Raw genomic sequence first — 16,268 nt, forward strand, 5'->3', positions numbered from 1 at the left:
TTGTAAACCTATAGTAAATTCATACCATGGGCAGGCTAAGGATTTTTTTTTTCTTCATTTTTATTGATTTTATATATACTTATATATATTTGTGTGTGTGTGTGTGTGTGTGTGTGTGCGTGCATTTTTTACTTGTTTTTAGAAAGTCCAGAAACCCTGTTCTAGAGATCAAACATGGAATGTTTTCAAGTCACTTCAGACCAAAAGCTGGGTGGTGGTCTCACACCAGGCGATGAAAATCTTTCACCTAAAGACTATCACAAACATATCCATGCCCATTGAAGAACTTGACCCCGCAACCTGTTGGTTGGAGTGCAGATACACTAATCACTCAGCCAACCAGACTCAGCTATTATGCACTGCCTAAAGTTAGTGGTCCTACAATAACTCAAGAAATTTGTCTTCTTCTTAGAATTACATTTCTTCATTCCGATCTATATTTCCATAATTAATAATCACACTTGTAAACAGATTAAAATTATTCTGTCTACTAATTCTGAATCCAAATTCACAAAACAAAAAATTCTATGATATACAGAACTTGTAATTTTCTGTATATCATAGAATATTAGTCATAGAATCATAGAATATATAATTATGATTACTACTACTACATTTTACAATGTAGTAGTAGTAATCATAATATGAAAATGAAGTCTGCACAGTTAACTTAGTGCAGGGGTGTTTAACCCGTCGATCGTGATCGACACGTTGATCGCAGAGCGATTTTTGGTCGATCTCTTGTGTATTCCTCCTTACTTACAAATTTAATTAAAACTGAAAAGATAATATTTTATTTATCATTATTTTTAATTTGCTTTAAGTGTATTGCTTATTGTTTATTTATTTTTCGTTAAAATTGTCAAATCAGTAATTTTCTTATAAGTCTGGATAAATGAATTAATTTGGATCAGTGGAAGTCAAACAGCGAGCCGAGTGAATACGGTTATAAGCAAAGTGTAAAAACTTGATTGTAGCTTAAATATTAACTATTCCAAAGCATATTACATCGATTTTTTACTTAAGTCCCATGTGAATATTGTAAAAAAATAAACTATGTTTGTCTTGGTATAGTTTGTATTAGATGTTTTTGTAAATAACTCTTTTGAAGCTAACTGTATATACTGCTTTAATAAGAATATCTTAGAGCGTTAAAAACAAAGGCAATGTTTTTGTCGCCGAAGCTGTACATGGCGGCATTAGAAAGATTGTTATTGAAACTTGTATGTATGAGAAAGGCTTGCAGGCTCTGTGTAAACATCTCCAAAGTCAGTCAGAAAGAGTTCAAACAACTTTCCGATGGCTGGCAACTTACAATCAAAAGAAAGCGGAGGAGAACCAAAGGCATGCTGAACTTGAAACTTAAGATAAAAGACTCATACTGATTCTTTGGAGGTTGTCAAACTTCATGTGAGGTCTCAGAGGAGGCCTAATAAAAAGGGACTGAAGCAAACAGAAGGGGTCCAGGTTCCAGAATTGCTGTCAGAGAGGAGGCCACCCAGTCCAGAATCACGGTCAGAGAGACTGCCTGGATCCACTTGCTTGAGAGAGGAGTTTCCCACTTCCAGAAAGGAGCTTCTTGGTTCTAGACGTCGCTAGAGAGAGACTACTTCTAAGTTTGAGACAAGGTTTCAAATTGCCAGAGAAAAGTTTCCAGGCCAGGTTAATGTCAGACATTCACCAGTGTGTTGCGTTTTCATTACAATTTGATGAATTAATACGACTTCACTGATATTGCTCAGTTAATGGTATTTATTCGCATGGTATTTCAAGATTATTCAAGTAAAGAAGAACTTTTGAAAATTATACCATCATTGGGAAGAACTAGGGGAGAAGACATTTTTTCGGAATTTGATGAATTTGTGAAACAACACAAACTTCCAATTTTTAAACTTGTGTCTATTATTACTGATGATGCTCCTGCAATGATAGGTAATAAATCAGGCTTCATTTCTTTATGTAAAAACGATGACAAATATCCAGATTTTTTAACGTGCCACTGTATTATTCACCAACAAGTACCGTGTAGTAAAAGATTAAGCACAAGATGTTTTGGATATTACATTTAAAATTATAAATTCTGTTCAAGGAAAAGCCCTGCGATGGCAGTTATTTAAATTACAGGCAGATGATGATAGGGAACTTCTGTTATATAATAATGTTCGCTGGCACAGCAGAAGTCAATTTTTAGAAAGATTTCTTGTATTAATTAACGATATAAAAATTTTTCTTCATGAAAAAGGAGATATTTATCCACAATTGAGTGATAAAAGATGGTTGTTACACTTATCATTTTTAGCAGATTTCTGTACGAAATAAACAATTTAAATTTAGAGTTACAAGGTTACAAGCGATAAATATTTAATTCACATGTTAAGTTCAATAAAAACTTTCCAACAATGCTACTTTTATTAAAGAAAAATATAAATGACCGCAAATTTAGACATCTCCCACATTTATTAATTTTTTGAACAAAATCAAGAAATGCTATGCTATGATTTAAAAGAATTTATTCATCATCAAATTCCTGATATGTACCCTCAAGGTGATGTACAGGATATGATGGTACTTCATGAAAAATTTACATCATTACTAACTTCCTATCTACAATTTTCCTCCAAATCAGTCTGTTACTTGTCAAGACCCCAACATTATCGTATCTTATATGTCTATCGTCTAAGGCACTTTGTACCATATCAATACGCCTATATCTTGGTCTTCCCCTGGGTCGTTTTCCTGCCAACCTGGCAGAGAACACTTGTTTTGCTATTCTTTCCTCGCGACCATACCATGTGAGATTAGCTCTGCTAATGCATTCCTGGATGCTGACAATGTCAAGCGCTTTCCTAATATCCTCATTTTTAATATGATATTGCCATTGATGCCATCTGTTCACGCCTCTAATCTTTCTCAAAACTCTTATATCTGCAGTCTCTAGTCTTAGGTCAAGTGTTTTACTTCTGACCCAGCTCTTAGATCCATAAGTTAAAACTGGTTTGAACACTGTCTTGTATACAGCTAATTTAGTGTTCCGACTAATTTCTCTCTTATTCCATATGAATTTATTCAATTGACTTCCTACAATACCAGCTTTGTTGATTCTGTTGTCTATTTCCATATTTAATTTACCATCTTCATTAAAAATCGTGCCTAAGTAGCTGAAATGTTTTACTTGTTCCACAGGTTCTCCATTCACAACACAGTTGACATTTTCAATAATTCTGCCTATTTTCATTGCCTTTGTCTTTTTATTGCTGACCTTCATACCATATCTATTAGAACAATTATTCAATTTAGTCAGGGAATCTTGCAAACTTGTAGCAGATTTATTTAGAAGTATAACATCGTCCACATAAAGCAAAGAGCTGACATTAACATCTCCAATTTTGATATCATGTTTAATACCACTTTCCTTCATAATGTGATCCATATAGATAATGAATAACAGAGGAGATAATGTACATCCTTGTCTCACACCAGAATTAACATAAAACCATCTTCCTGTACTTCCTTCAATTCTAACTGCTGACTTGCAACTCAAATAAAGACTAAGTATTGCTTGATATAATACCTCACTGACACCATATGACTGTAGCGTATTGAATAGCTTCTCTCTTTGCACCTTGTCGTATGCCTTTTCCGATCGACAAAACTTAAATACAGATCTTTGTTATATTCCCATGCTTTCTCAACTATTTGTCGTAAAGTGAAGATCTGATCCTGACAGCCTCTATTTGGCCTGAATCCAGCTTGTTCTTCATCAAACTTTTTTTCCACAATTCTTTTCAACCGTTTATCAAGTATACTGGCATAAATCTTGCCCGGAACACTCAGTAGGGAAATACCTCTGTAATTCTCACATTCAGTTTTATTTCCCTTTTTATATATGGGTACTATTAGAGCTCTACTCCAATCATCAGGAATTCGTCCCTCTGTCCATGCCTTCTGAACTATGCAGTGCAGCCACTGTAAGACTTTTATACATACCACTATATTTCAGCATTTCTGGTCGAATATCATGCTGCCTTTCCACATTTCAAGCCTTTGATGGCTTTTTCTACTTCAAGTATAGATATATATTCCTGACTGTATGCCTGTTGAGTGTTTTTTACCACTGTGCTATCACTGCTTGTTTCATTTAGTAAAGAATTTATTCGTGAAATAGAATTAGTTGAGAAAGAAATAAATTCAAGATTTAAAGATTTTAATAAAACTGAAATGATTGTATCTTTTATCAATAATCCATTTCAAGAAAACTTGAACATCACAGAAATTTCAAATAAAATTAGTGGGCTGTTTGATATAAACCAAGCTGAAGTAGAATTTGAGATAATAAACATTCAGAATAGTTTACATTTAAAATCAATAAACAATGAAGTCATTTGGAAGTATGCACATGAAAAATTCCCAATATTAACTGATATTGCGTGAAAAATTCTGTCGTGTTTCGGATCGACATACTTGTCAGAATTTTCTTTTTCAAATATGACCGTCATAAAAAATCAATTAAGAAACCAAATTACAAATGATCAATTGAATGATTGTCTGCGATTGGCCACTTCTTCATTGATTTTTTATGACATTCATATTTGAAAGAGCAGATTCTGACAAGTATGACGATCCGAAACACGACAGAATTTTTCGCGCAATATCAGTTAATATTGGGAATTTTTCATGTGCATACTTCCAAATGACTTCATTGTTAAAATATTGCGAGGTCCAAACAATGCCAAATTTCATATTAACTTTTTTTTTTTTTTTTTTAATCAACCAGCATTTCTTGTAACTTGTGAGTTTGTAATCAATCTGTTGCTTTTTCTAACTTTGGTTTTTCCAAAATAGAGAAATAAATATTTTATTCCAATATATATATATTTTTTTTTGTTGTATTAAAATAATCAAAAGTGATAAATAAATTTTTAAATACACAAATAAAGTTTTTAGTTGTTTATTTTTGCATAATGAGATATCAGGTTGGGGGAACATGATCTATATAAGAGAGTAGATCAGCGAATAACTTATTATAGAAAAGTAGCTCGCGTAGTAAAAAAGATTGAACACCACTGTCCTAGTGGCTATGCGCTTCACAACCAGATGCCTGGGAAAGCAATGTGTTGGGTTTGATTCCCATCGTCGACTTGAGAAGCTTCAGGATCTTTCTCAAACATAACCAAGTTAGCCGGTCTTGGGCATGGACAGCAGGACTTTTCCACCCAGTTTATCTGGGGTTTTTCCTCCCACAAGCAGGCAAACCAGCCCTGTGAATGCACACAGAAAGAGTCATGAATACTGCCCTTAGGGGATTCAACAGAGGATTGACGAGCCGGCTGCATTAATTCGTCAGCAACACCCCTCATTAGAGGGGGGGGGGGCTCAACCTATCCTAGGATGGATGAGAAGGATAGAGACCCATCTTCCACAAACTTGCAGAGTTTTCACTTATATTTAGCCATCTTTGAATTTCTCATTTTTTTTTTATTTCATCAGTCTGAAGTAACAGCATGAAAAAGTTATATTCTTAGTCTCTGTAGAGTCAAAGTGGATAGTATACTCTTCAGACTGTGGGTTTGAATTCTACTGTGGACACACATGCTTGTAACAGATGAACTTCATCAACCAATGTGAGAAGACTGGTCGCATGAAGTAACAGTATGAAAAAATTTCATGGCAAACAGAAACAGATTGTTCTATGTTTGTGTGTAGCCCCACACTGTATCATGCAGGCATTCAATACCAAATGTAATGAAATAGGTTGGTTAATCCTTATTCCAATAGTCTTCTATGCATGTATTCTTCTTGGAGATAAAGATCCTGCTACCTCTGTATGAGAGTGACTTGCTCACCTTCCACTGACAAGCCCTGATAAAAGTTCTTTGCATCCTAGATGGGATTCGAACCCAAGTCTTTCCAAATGAATGGCATCATCAATACCAACTGAGGTACAGACTAAATGGATTATATAATCCTTAATCCTTCCATGGCACTATTGTGTGACAGATACTAACATAACATTTAAAAAGAGCTGTACATCACAAAACAGTGACATACCACTGACCAAATGGTACGTACTGCATTACTTTGGGTGTGAAAAAAGGAACATTACTTAGGGGACAAATAAAAAGCAGACTCTTCATTATTGCTTCTTATCATGTGAAGTTAATTTGATTTAATGAATTCAATGTCTGTAAGCCTACCTGAGGGTACAGGTCAGGAATCTGATGATGAGGAGGAGGAAGAAGAAAGGGCTGTATTAACTTTTGAAGTGCTAATCATTTGGAGAGAACCAAAAATAGGTAATAAAGTGTTAACTCTGATTAATTGATGGACTTGGATTTTCAATATAAAACAAGTATTTGATACCATTCCCAAACTTAGAATCTGCAGCAAGTCCAGTGCAACACAGTACAGACTTTCAGGAATTGCAAGATACTGTATACTAATGATTTACGAATCTTTCAAGTATGAATATGAATCATCATCATCATCATCAGACAAGAATATCTATGAGGTTCTCAACAAATCTCATTTGAATGAACAGAAAGAATTAAATTGAGAATGTTAGAGATTTAAATTTATACAAACAACAATCTTAAATGCTTGGATCACTTCTTTAACAATGGAAAATATTAGCTCAGAAACAAACAAAATCCTAGCTTCATGTTATGGGGGAAAAAAAACACAAAAACACGAAATTTGTTCCTGTCATAATGAAGTTGACATTTCCAGAAAAATGAATCAAATTAATGAGTCAAAAGATTGGCACTTGTTTGTGAACTCTTCCAAAACAACATTAAAAACAGCTCTGATAGCAATTTAAAAATAATTTACATATTCATAACAGTTAATTAAATGGATGGCAACATGTCTAAAATTATCTTTTTGTATATCAATTCCACACATACGAGAGAAGTTGCAAAAGCTAAATCAATGCTGTGTCTAGGCAAATGGTCAAGTAGAAACTTGCTGATGGTGTTTTCTGATCAACTGTGAGTTGTAGTCCTAAGGGAAAACTGCATGGGGAAAAATGGCTCCAAAGCACAGAGGTAGAGGTTGGTTTGGAATGTTTCAACTGAACAGTGAATGGATGTTGACCAGCAGCCTGCTTGTGAGTTTGAGGGAAAGTGGAGAAATAGTTACGGCCAGTTCAATGGAACAGTGCTCATGAAAATACATGAAGAGGCACAAAGTGGAAAGTGTACATCTATGAGATAGTGACTGGAGTGTGTGTGTGTGAGTGAGAAAAGGATCATCAATTAACCAAATTGCCCTCTTCTGGACAGCTTCCCATATATTTGAAAACAATATTCTAATGTAGAGCAGATTTTGGATTTATAGTGTTAGGAGTTGTACAAGTGAAAAATAACATCTTGGGCAGAAAAAGGCAACTTGATTTTTGGATGCAGAGGAGTGGATGTCACGTGCCAGTAGTTTGTGGATGTGGCAGTAGTTTTTCTGGCAGTGAAATAAGGCAACATTGTATTTTAGTAGTACTGAAGTTGATAAGGTCCTCATCCCACTGTAAGGAGATTTGGTATTAAGACACTGACTGTGGAAGATGGCACTTCAGATACAGGGCCAGTGCAAGGTTTGTCAAATGAAAAAGATGAACGAAACATGTTATCATTGGAAAACTGTGGATAAGATTTTGAGGTTAGTGATACAAGATCATTTATAAATAGGAGAGAGGTCATGGGTATACAGTCTAGGGTTGTCTTGCGCTGATAAGGAAATGGAAAGAAAAGAAGCTACTCCTGCCACAAAACAGTGCAATGTGAGGGGGAAAAAATGATTGGGGTAAGAAGGTGAAGCATAGTAGACTCAAAGTCAGGAGCTGATTTCCACATCAACTAAAAGAGACAAGCACAGTCCTCCAATTTTAAGGGTTCCATTCATATTTCCTTTATAATAAAAATAATATCAAAATTAAAATATACACAGATACAAATGCCTAAAAATAATCTGATATAAGAATCAAAGAATACTATTGTATGATGCTATAAGAAAATAAACATAATGAAGTGTTATCTGCAATTTTTTTTTTTTTACTTTTATTTAGTACTTCTTGTTTTATTAAGTTTGAAATCTCGAGCAATTATGATCATCCTTCTATAAAAGCTGTTTCTGTTTGTTTCAGAGACAGCAAGGAAAGGGAGGGGGGGGGTGTAGTTAACTTCAAGTAGCAATACCTTTTTAGGGAGTATTTATTCAAGAGAAGTTGTCTATGAGGAAGGAGGAGAGAATACTTTTTCCCTAAATTTACTAAAGAAAACCTTGTAGTTATCTAATGTTATGATACTGTTATTGTATGAGAAAATGAATTCTATCGTTAGAGAGAATATCAGTGTGATTCTGAATGGTAAAGACCATCACAGCCAGTAAGAGCCAAAGTAAAACCAGGTCAATCCTGTTCTAGACTGGATATCAGAGTAAACCCACTGCTAAAATATGCAGTGGGTTCACAAAGAAACATCAAAACAGTTGGATACGCTTTTACAGACTAGTGAGGAGAATGCATCTGAAATGCTCTAGGAAGGAGACAAGGTTATAATATAGGTTATAGCTAAGAAGTATCTAGGCCCAATTAGAAGACCAAAGAGCCTTGCATCTCAAATTCAACATGGATCTGAGATTGCATAAAGAAGTCAGAAAATACAGCAAGAAGGTTGGTTGATTTAGGGTTGGTGCAAGGACAGTGAAGATCATACTGTGGCATATCAAAGCCATCAGGAAGAACCAGGTAAAATATGCTACAAAATGTGAAGAGATAGTTCCAGATGATAAGGCACAAACACGAAAGGATGTTTGGGTTAGTTAATGACCTTAAGCACAAGTTGAAGCCAAAATTAAATGTTATCAAGGATAGGAACAGAGCAGTACTGACAGAACTAGAAATAAAACAATAAAAAAAAAAAAAATTAAAAAAAAAGATGAGCTTAATAACAATAAGGCCCCAGGTGCAGATGAAATCCAGGCAGAGTTAATTAAGACCACAGGATAAGGAGATAAGGAGGGATAAGAGCATCTCATAGATTGATTATAAGGATATGGGAGACAGGATTATCACCTCGAGACTAGAAGTCAGTATTCACACCACTGCATAGGAAGAGATATGAAGGACTGCAAGAACTACAGAACTATTACTTTAATCTCTCATGCAAGCAAGATTCTATTATAGATCATTCTAAATAAAATTGAGGCTAAAGTCGAGACAGAGATGCCTGAGGAAAAAGCAAGTTTCAAGAAAGACAATGATATAGAGATCAGATCTTTTGCCTTAGACCAGTGGTCGATATCACCTCCCCCCCCCCCCCCAGGGGCCAATATAACATTGTTAGGGGTCGATAGAAAAATACAAGACATCATTGTACGGGTAATATTTAATTCGGTTAACTTGGATTACCTCCATCCTGATGATTGACAACGCAATTAAGAGTGAATCATGGAAGCAGTGACACGAATAGGACCTATAAGATGGAGCAAGGTCATGAAAATAATTATGGAGGCCAATCATGTAGGCCAAAATGACGTATTTACCAATAAACGGATGTCAGTGGTTCCCGCCCGGCGGGAGCGAGATTGCAACACGTGCGTGGTTGCTTATTTACTTATACTTACACGTATTCGATCCCAGTCTCATTTTTGCACATCGACATACAAGTGAGCGTTAATGTTCTAAAATTCATCAACATACATATTATAATTCGATCGTTATTCATTCACGAACTAAACTTCAATATGTTGAAGAGTTGAGCAGGGCTGGTAGTTTTGTACATCCTATATATACCTATAGGAAGATTGTATTATTGTTATTTTGTTATCTAAATTAAATTTTATATTTTATATATTATTTATCCCTCCTATCAAATATGCAATGTTAAGAAGGATGTCAAAAACAGAAACGTATCCCTTTGACATTAAGCCAATATAACAATATATACTATATTATACATACAAGAAACACTGTAACTATAAAATAAACAATCTAAAAACTCACATAAGCGTCTTTTTTGCTTGTCCTATTATAACTACGTAATAATAAAATAGAGGGAGTCGATAAAAAGTCAAGAAACTCTTGAAGGGGTCAACGGTCAAAGAAGTTTGGTGACCCCTGCCTTAGACAAATCATTGAGACGTTTAGAGAGTTTAGACTTCTTTGCTAATGTGCTTCATAGGCTACTCCAAAGCTTTTAATTGTTTAGCATGTGAAATTGTGGAGGTAATGAAAATAATGTGTTTTTCTCAACACATTATTAGGTTGATAACTAACTTGGAGAGCGATAAGGAGGGATAAGAGTATTCCTCTGGTGTCAGTTCAACTGGCTTGCTTCAGGTAGGCAGAGAAATTACTGTATTTACTCAAATAGAACTTGTCCTTGAATATATCTCACACCCTTGATTTTACTTGATGAAAAAAGAAATTAAAATGTTTTGCATATACCTCACACATGAAAAATGTTTAAAACTTTAATGACAGAAAAGAACTAGGACAAAGTTATTGATATCAGCAAGAACAGAAGACTTCAGGGAAAAGAGAAACTTAACCCTACCAAGACAAATATTGAGGAAGTGCAAATCTGAGTTAGATTCCATCATTGATGGGAAGAACTGCGATTCAGAGGCATCAGAAGATTACGCACGTTAGCAGACATTTTATAAAAAACTTGTAGTAGATATAAAGATATATTTTTTAAAAAATTGTTTAACACATGAAAAGGAAATTAGAATTTATTTACAACTTCTATATAGTTTGCTCACTGTAACATGAGCATCATTCAGGGAGAGAGCAAAAGAAATAGTTACATTTAAAATATTATAAAACAATGCTTTCATATGTCTCAGCTGCCCCTGAGTGAGCAGGAGAAAGCACTATTAAAGTTCCAAAGAGACAGGTAAGGTATAGTTTTGTAATTAAAAAAATAAAAATTATGAACAGTTTATGGCTATTACTACCCAAAACTTGGAAACAGGCATACAGTCTGTTCGATTAAGATTAGGATGTTTCAAAGAATAGACGATCAAATTTAAATCTACTATGCTGTAACATTGTTTGATTCCAATGAATTCTATGTCTAATGTTGATGGCATGAGAAGCAAGGCCTGAACTTAGATTCTAGAAATCTAATGTAATCTTGATGTTCTTCAATTCTGATCCTAACAGAATAGCCAGTATGTCCAAAATAACAAAGTCAACAAGAACGGGACAGGTAAGAATAATGGAGTCAATTTATCTTTAGTAGATAGTAAGAAAGAAGACAACTTTGTGCTGATACAGATGATATTTCAGGAGAATCCTAGAAGAAATTTTTTTCCCTAGATGTTCAAAAAAAATAAATAAATAAAATAAACAGTAGAAGCTAGACATTCATTCAAAGTTCATTCTCTGTTAAAACATGGTTACAGAGAAAAAAAATAACAAAAATCTGAACAAAATCCTAGAATGACACCTGCAAAGATCCGCTAAATTACCAATTGATAAACAAGTTATCAATCTCTCCAACAATCCATTAAGCAGAAGATGAACTTAACCAGGGTAATAAAAAAAATCTTGATTTTCTTTATTTGAAATTCAGATATGGCTCTTGATTAAGAATCATATTTCAATTTTCTCCACAATGCTAAACACGATGCTACTCATCTTATTAGTCCTGAAGCCAACAAGAGTTAAGCTTCAAAGTCGCCAAAGCTATGTCTATTTCTGAAATAAAAGCTCTACATTCCTTAAAAACTACAGTAAAATTATAGTTAATTATAATTTTAAATTACCATTTTTCTTGGCCTTTGATCCAGCATGCTTACATAAATCTTATCTGGAATACTGAATGATGAAATTTTCTATAATTCTTATACAGGGTGTCCCAGAATTCATGCAAGAAGTAATTTTGATAGAAAACACAGGTTTTTAATTAAAAATTGTAATTTCTTATTGATTCATAAAGTATACAGTATAGGGTTAGGCATGGAATAGCGTATCGGGTAAATGGCCTCCACGGCTTTGCTGGCACATACGCACTCTTTTGTCGAAATTTTTCATGACCGTTTTGCATAAATGTGGCTGAATTTCATTGACACAGAGCTCAATTTCCCCCTTCAATGCGTGGGTGGTTGTGGGCTTGTTGGCATAAACCTTAGCCTTCAAAAAACCCCAAAGAAAATATTTGGGTGGCTAATTCTGATCATCAAAATGGGAAATTACACGACCAGGAAATGACTCATGCAGTAATCGAATTGTTTCTGTATGACATGTGGCACCATCTTGTTGAAACCACATGTCGTCCACATCCATATCTTGCAATTTAGGCACAAAAAACTGGATTATCATGTCGCGATGCGAGCACCATTAACTGTTATTGCCTTACCAGCCGCATTTTCGAAGAAGAATGGACCGACGATGCCTCCAGCCCAAAATCCGCACCAAACAGTGACACGTTGTGGATGCATTTGTTTCTCAACAATCACTCGTGGATTTTCTGAACCCCAAATGTGACAATTTTGTCGATTAACGAAGCCATCAAGATGAAAATGAGCCTCATTCGCTGAAGATGATTTTGTTCAAAAAATAAGCATCCACTTGTTGTTGTTCCATAATCCATTCAACGAACTCTCTTCGCTGTGTGTGTGTGTGTGTGTGTGGTCAGTAGGCTTCAGTTCTTGTGTCAATTGAACTTTGTAAGCATAAAGATGCAAATCTTTCGTGAGAATACGCTGTAGAGAGCTTCTCGAAATGCGCAATTCAAGACTATGGTAATTGATGTTCCTGGACTCTCAGCAACACTCTCACGAACTGCTTCGATGTTTTCTGTTGAACGACTTGTTGAAGAACGGCCAGAGTGTATAAGATCACTAATTGATCCAGTTTCCTTGAATTTTTTAATTAATCTTTTCACAGTTGATGAAGTTAAATCACTATTCCGACCATATTTTGTACGAAAATTGCAAACAGTAGCTGCCAAACCTTCATTATTTTTAAAATATTGCTCAACAATGAAAATGCATTGTTCTTTCGTGTAGTGCTCCATTTTTAATAACCCTGAACTGTCAGCTGTCACGCTGTCTTTTTTTCTCGTTGGTAACACTTTACCACACAAATGGCACTAAATTTAAATCTTGTGTGAATTTTGGGGCACCCTGTATATTGTTTTATTTCCCCTTTTCATTAGATACATACAATGATAGCCCTACTGCAATCATCTAAAATTCAACCCTCAGAAGCTTTCTGAATTACAGTGTGTGTCACTGTAAAACTTTTATACCTTCATAGTTCAGTATTTTGAACTGAACATTTACTCTAGGTTATCAGTTCAAATTTCATATTTCCAATGGCTGTCCCCCCACCCATGCGCGCGCACACACACACACTAACAGTGAAATGTACTCATGATACATTCCTTCTAGATACTTTATGCCAGAATTTTGACTGGATTGCAAAGTAATTATGCCAAACATCCAAAATCTTCATATGATCAGATTCCATGTGTTACGTTCTCCCCTTTCTATTTTATGGTCAAATTATGTCTCTTCCTTCCCTTATCTCACTAAAATTATATGCTCTAATCTTTACTCGGGGCCGTATTTTATTATGCCAGATTGGTTCGTAGGTTGAAAGCAAAGAAATTCCCACCAGACAATGGCAATTCCTTCGTTTCTGAGCTAATGTTGGTTCTTGATTTGGACTCAGGGAAAATTTCTATTTTTGCTGCGCCACCCTAAGTTGCTAGATTTTCAAACAGTGAAGAATCAAAGCACCAGTTTCTTTGATTCTTCACTACCGAGCTCTGAATTGTATCCTTAATTTCTGAATCTTATATAAAATAACTCAAGTCTCAAATTTATCCCTTTCTCAGTCTACAGTCGTGACCTCCCTTCCAAAATGCCTCCTGCTGTGGTTCGATTTTTATGGGGGGATGCAGTAGAAAATGATCTCAGGCAAGGCAATTGTTAAATCAAACGAAAACATTTAATTATGCACTAAACAAATTACAAGTCATGGATAACTCAGACATACGTTTACTTCAATATGTATTTCAGATAAATCATAAGCACTTAATCTCTCTAATTCTATCTTAACAAGCTTAGGTATCAGCTCCACATGGCACTCGAACAAAGGTGAAACAAAGGCTAATGACTCAACACCATTAAGGTTAACTCTGTCATGCACTAACTTCAATGTCAATTTCAGATAAAATATACGCACTCAATTTCGCTAATTCTATCTTAACAAGCACAGGTATCAAATCCACATAACACTCAAACAAAAGTAATACAAAGATTAAAGACACAATTCTACTAAGGTTATGCACTTCACAGTCGTTCAGGTCATGCTCTAATTTCTACATTCATGTCTTGGAATTTAGTCCATCTTTCTAAACTATGTTTCTGGAGTCCTTACATGAAATCACAATATTCTAGACTTAAATGTTCTATTAAAAGTTACAATCACTCTTTCTGCACACTTTCATTGAACAAAGAAAATGTCTCTACATTACCACCCAGTTGGGAACTGCTGCAAAATCATACACATCTGGATACAGCTTCACCTTCAGATTTGTTCCTGGTTCGGTTCAACCTGCTGTTTCCTTCTCGTCAGATTCGGGCTAGATGAATCTCAGACACTGAAGACACGTGCTTGCCATTCACCGGTCGCCAGGTTTAAGCGAAGCTCAGCTGTCTATACTGCATACCGGGCCTCAGCTCTGCTGGACGAACTTTCTATCGGCAGATTCTCAAGGACTGCTCGGCATTCTTTCCTCACCTGTAGCTTGACGTTTCGCCCAAGAAACCGGGACGAACATCGGGGCACGGAGAGTATGACTCCCACAAGAGCAGACAACTGACCGGCAAGGGACTCTGGCAGAGGATCTGACGAACGAGAGAAAAAGCCCTGGTCCGGCGCTGCGTTGCCTTTTAAAATTACGCGCCCTACACTTCCGTACTACGTCATATCATTTTCCTTCCTTGCTCACTTCAAAGTACAACTCCCTTCACTAGCGCCACATTCTCCCCTAGTAATCTCTTTGGTGGTGGTGGTTGGGAGGGGGTTAGTCGTGTGCCTTCCCTTCACGGTCAACACGTACTCTTGGCATGTGCATTGACTCTGGCAATCAATCTTTGATCCGTTAGACCTTCACTCAGTAGTGTAAAAACATACATGCTATTTTTGGCAAAGCTTAGGCAGTGGATTTAATCACAACAAAATACATTATAATATTAAGGGATAAATAACAGAATTCTAAAATTATTAATTTGTCTGGCACCTTTATATTTAATTTTACCTGCTTGACATATCAGTATGTGCAAAGTTTTAAATTGCATGTTAAGCTCTGAAGAAATTATAAGTTAACCACTTTTAGTTTTACTCAGCACTTAACAAAGGCTCGCCCTGTCAAAAAAAAAATTTTTTTTGTTAAAGAAATTTTTTCCTTATAGGTCTTTCTCACATTTTGTCTTTTCTAACCTCGGTGTCTCCGAGCTTCCAACTCCCTTCCTAGGATATTGCATCCCTTGTTGATGTTTCCCTTGAGTAAAACTAAAATGCCAGTTTCTATTGTGATAAGTCGGAGGTGGTGAGCTAGTGCTCCTTTTATTATCATCGTTTAATCTTTCTCTTTCATTAGTCATACTAACACAATTTATTCCCAGTACCCCACAATATATGGTGTTCTGACTTTTACTTGCTATATCATCTTCATTTGAGGGTATTTTATCTGATCTTAGTTGTCTCTGTTTTTCTTAGCTCGAACTGATTCGTCCTTACATGGGGTCTTGGTGTTGAATAAATACTTTCCTTCAACTAAGTAACATGATCCCTTTTTGTTTCTGGCCGCCATCTTTTTTCCAAGGAGAGTAATTTCCCTTCTGGTGTAATTACACGAGGACTGGTATTTGTTCAGGAAATCATCTCCAAGTATCAGCTCCATGTGTGGGAGAGAAGTCCTGTGCAGGACAAAGAACTCATGCCAAATACACATGTTGTGTTCTGGTAATATTATCTTCAATCTTACCCTCTTGGAAGCGAAAATTGACGCAGGGGATATTCCTGACAGTCTAATAGGATTCTTAAAGCATATGATCCTCTTCCTCACATAGGGCTCTAGTTCCCTGAAGTACCTTTCTGAAATGACTGAGGTTTGGGAGTCAGTATCTACTAAAGCTCTGAAGTCTTTCCCACAAATCTTTCCTTCTACCGTTAACCCAAACGACTGTCTTTGATATCGTGGACCTTTTCTACGGGTTTGATTGATGAATACGTGAGATCTCGATTCTTCCTGATA

Source organism: Typopeltis vanoorti, chromosome 19, assembly GCF_054136105.1.
Source record: "Typopeltis vanoorti isolate ZY-2024b chromosome 19, IOZ_Tvanoo_1.0, whole genome shotgun sequence".
In the NCBI taxonomy this organism is placed as follows: domain Eukaryota; kingdom Metazoa; phylum Arthropoda; class Arachnida; order Uropygi; family Thelyphonidae; genus Typopeltis; species Typopeltis vanoorti.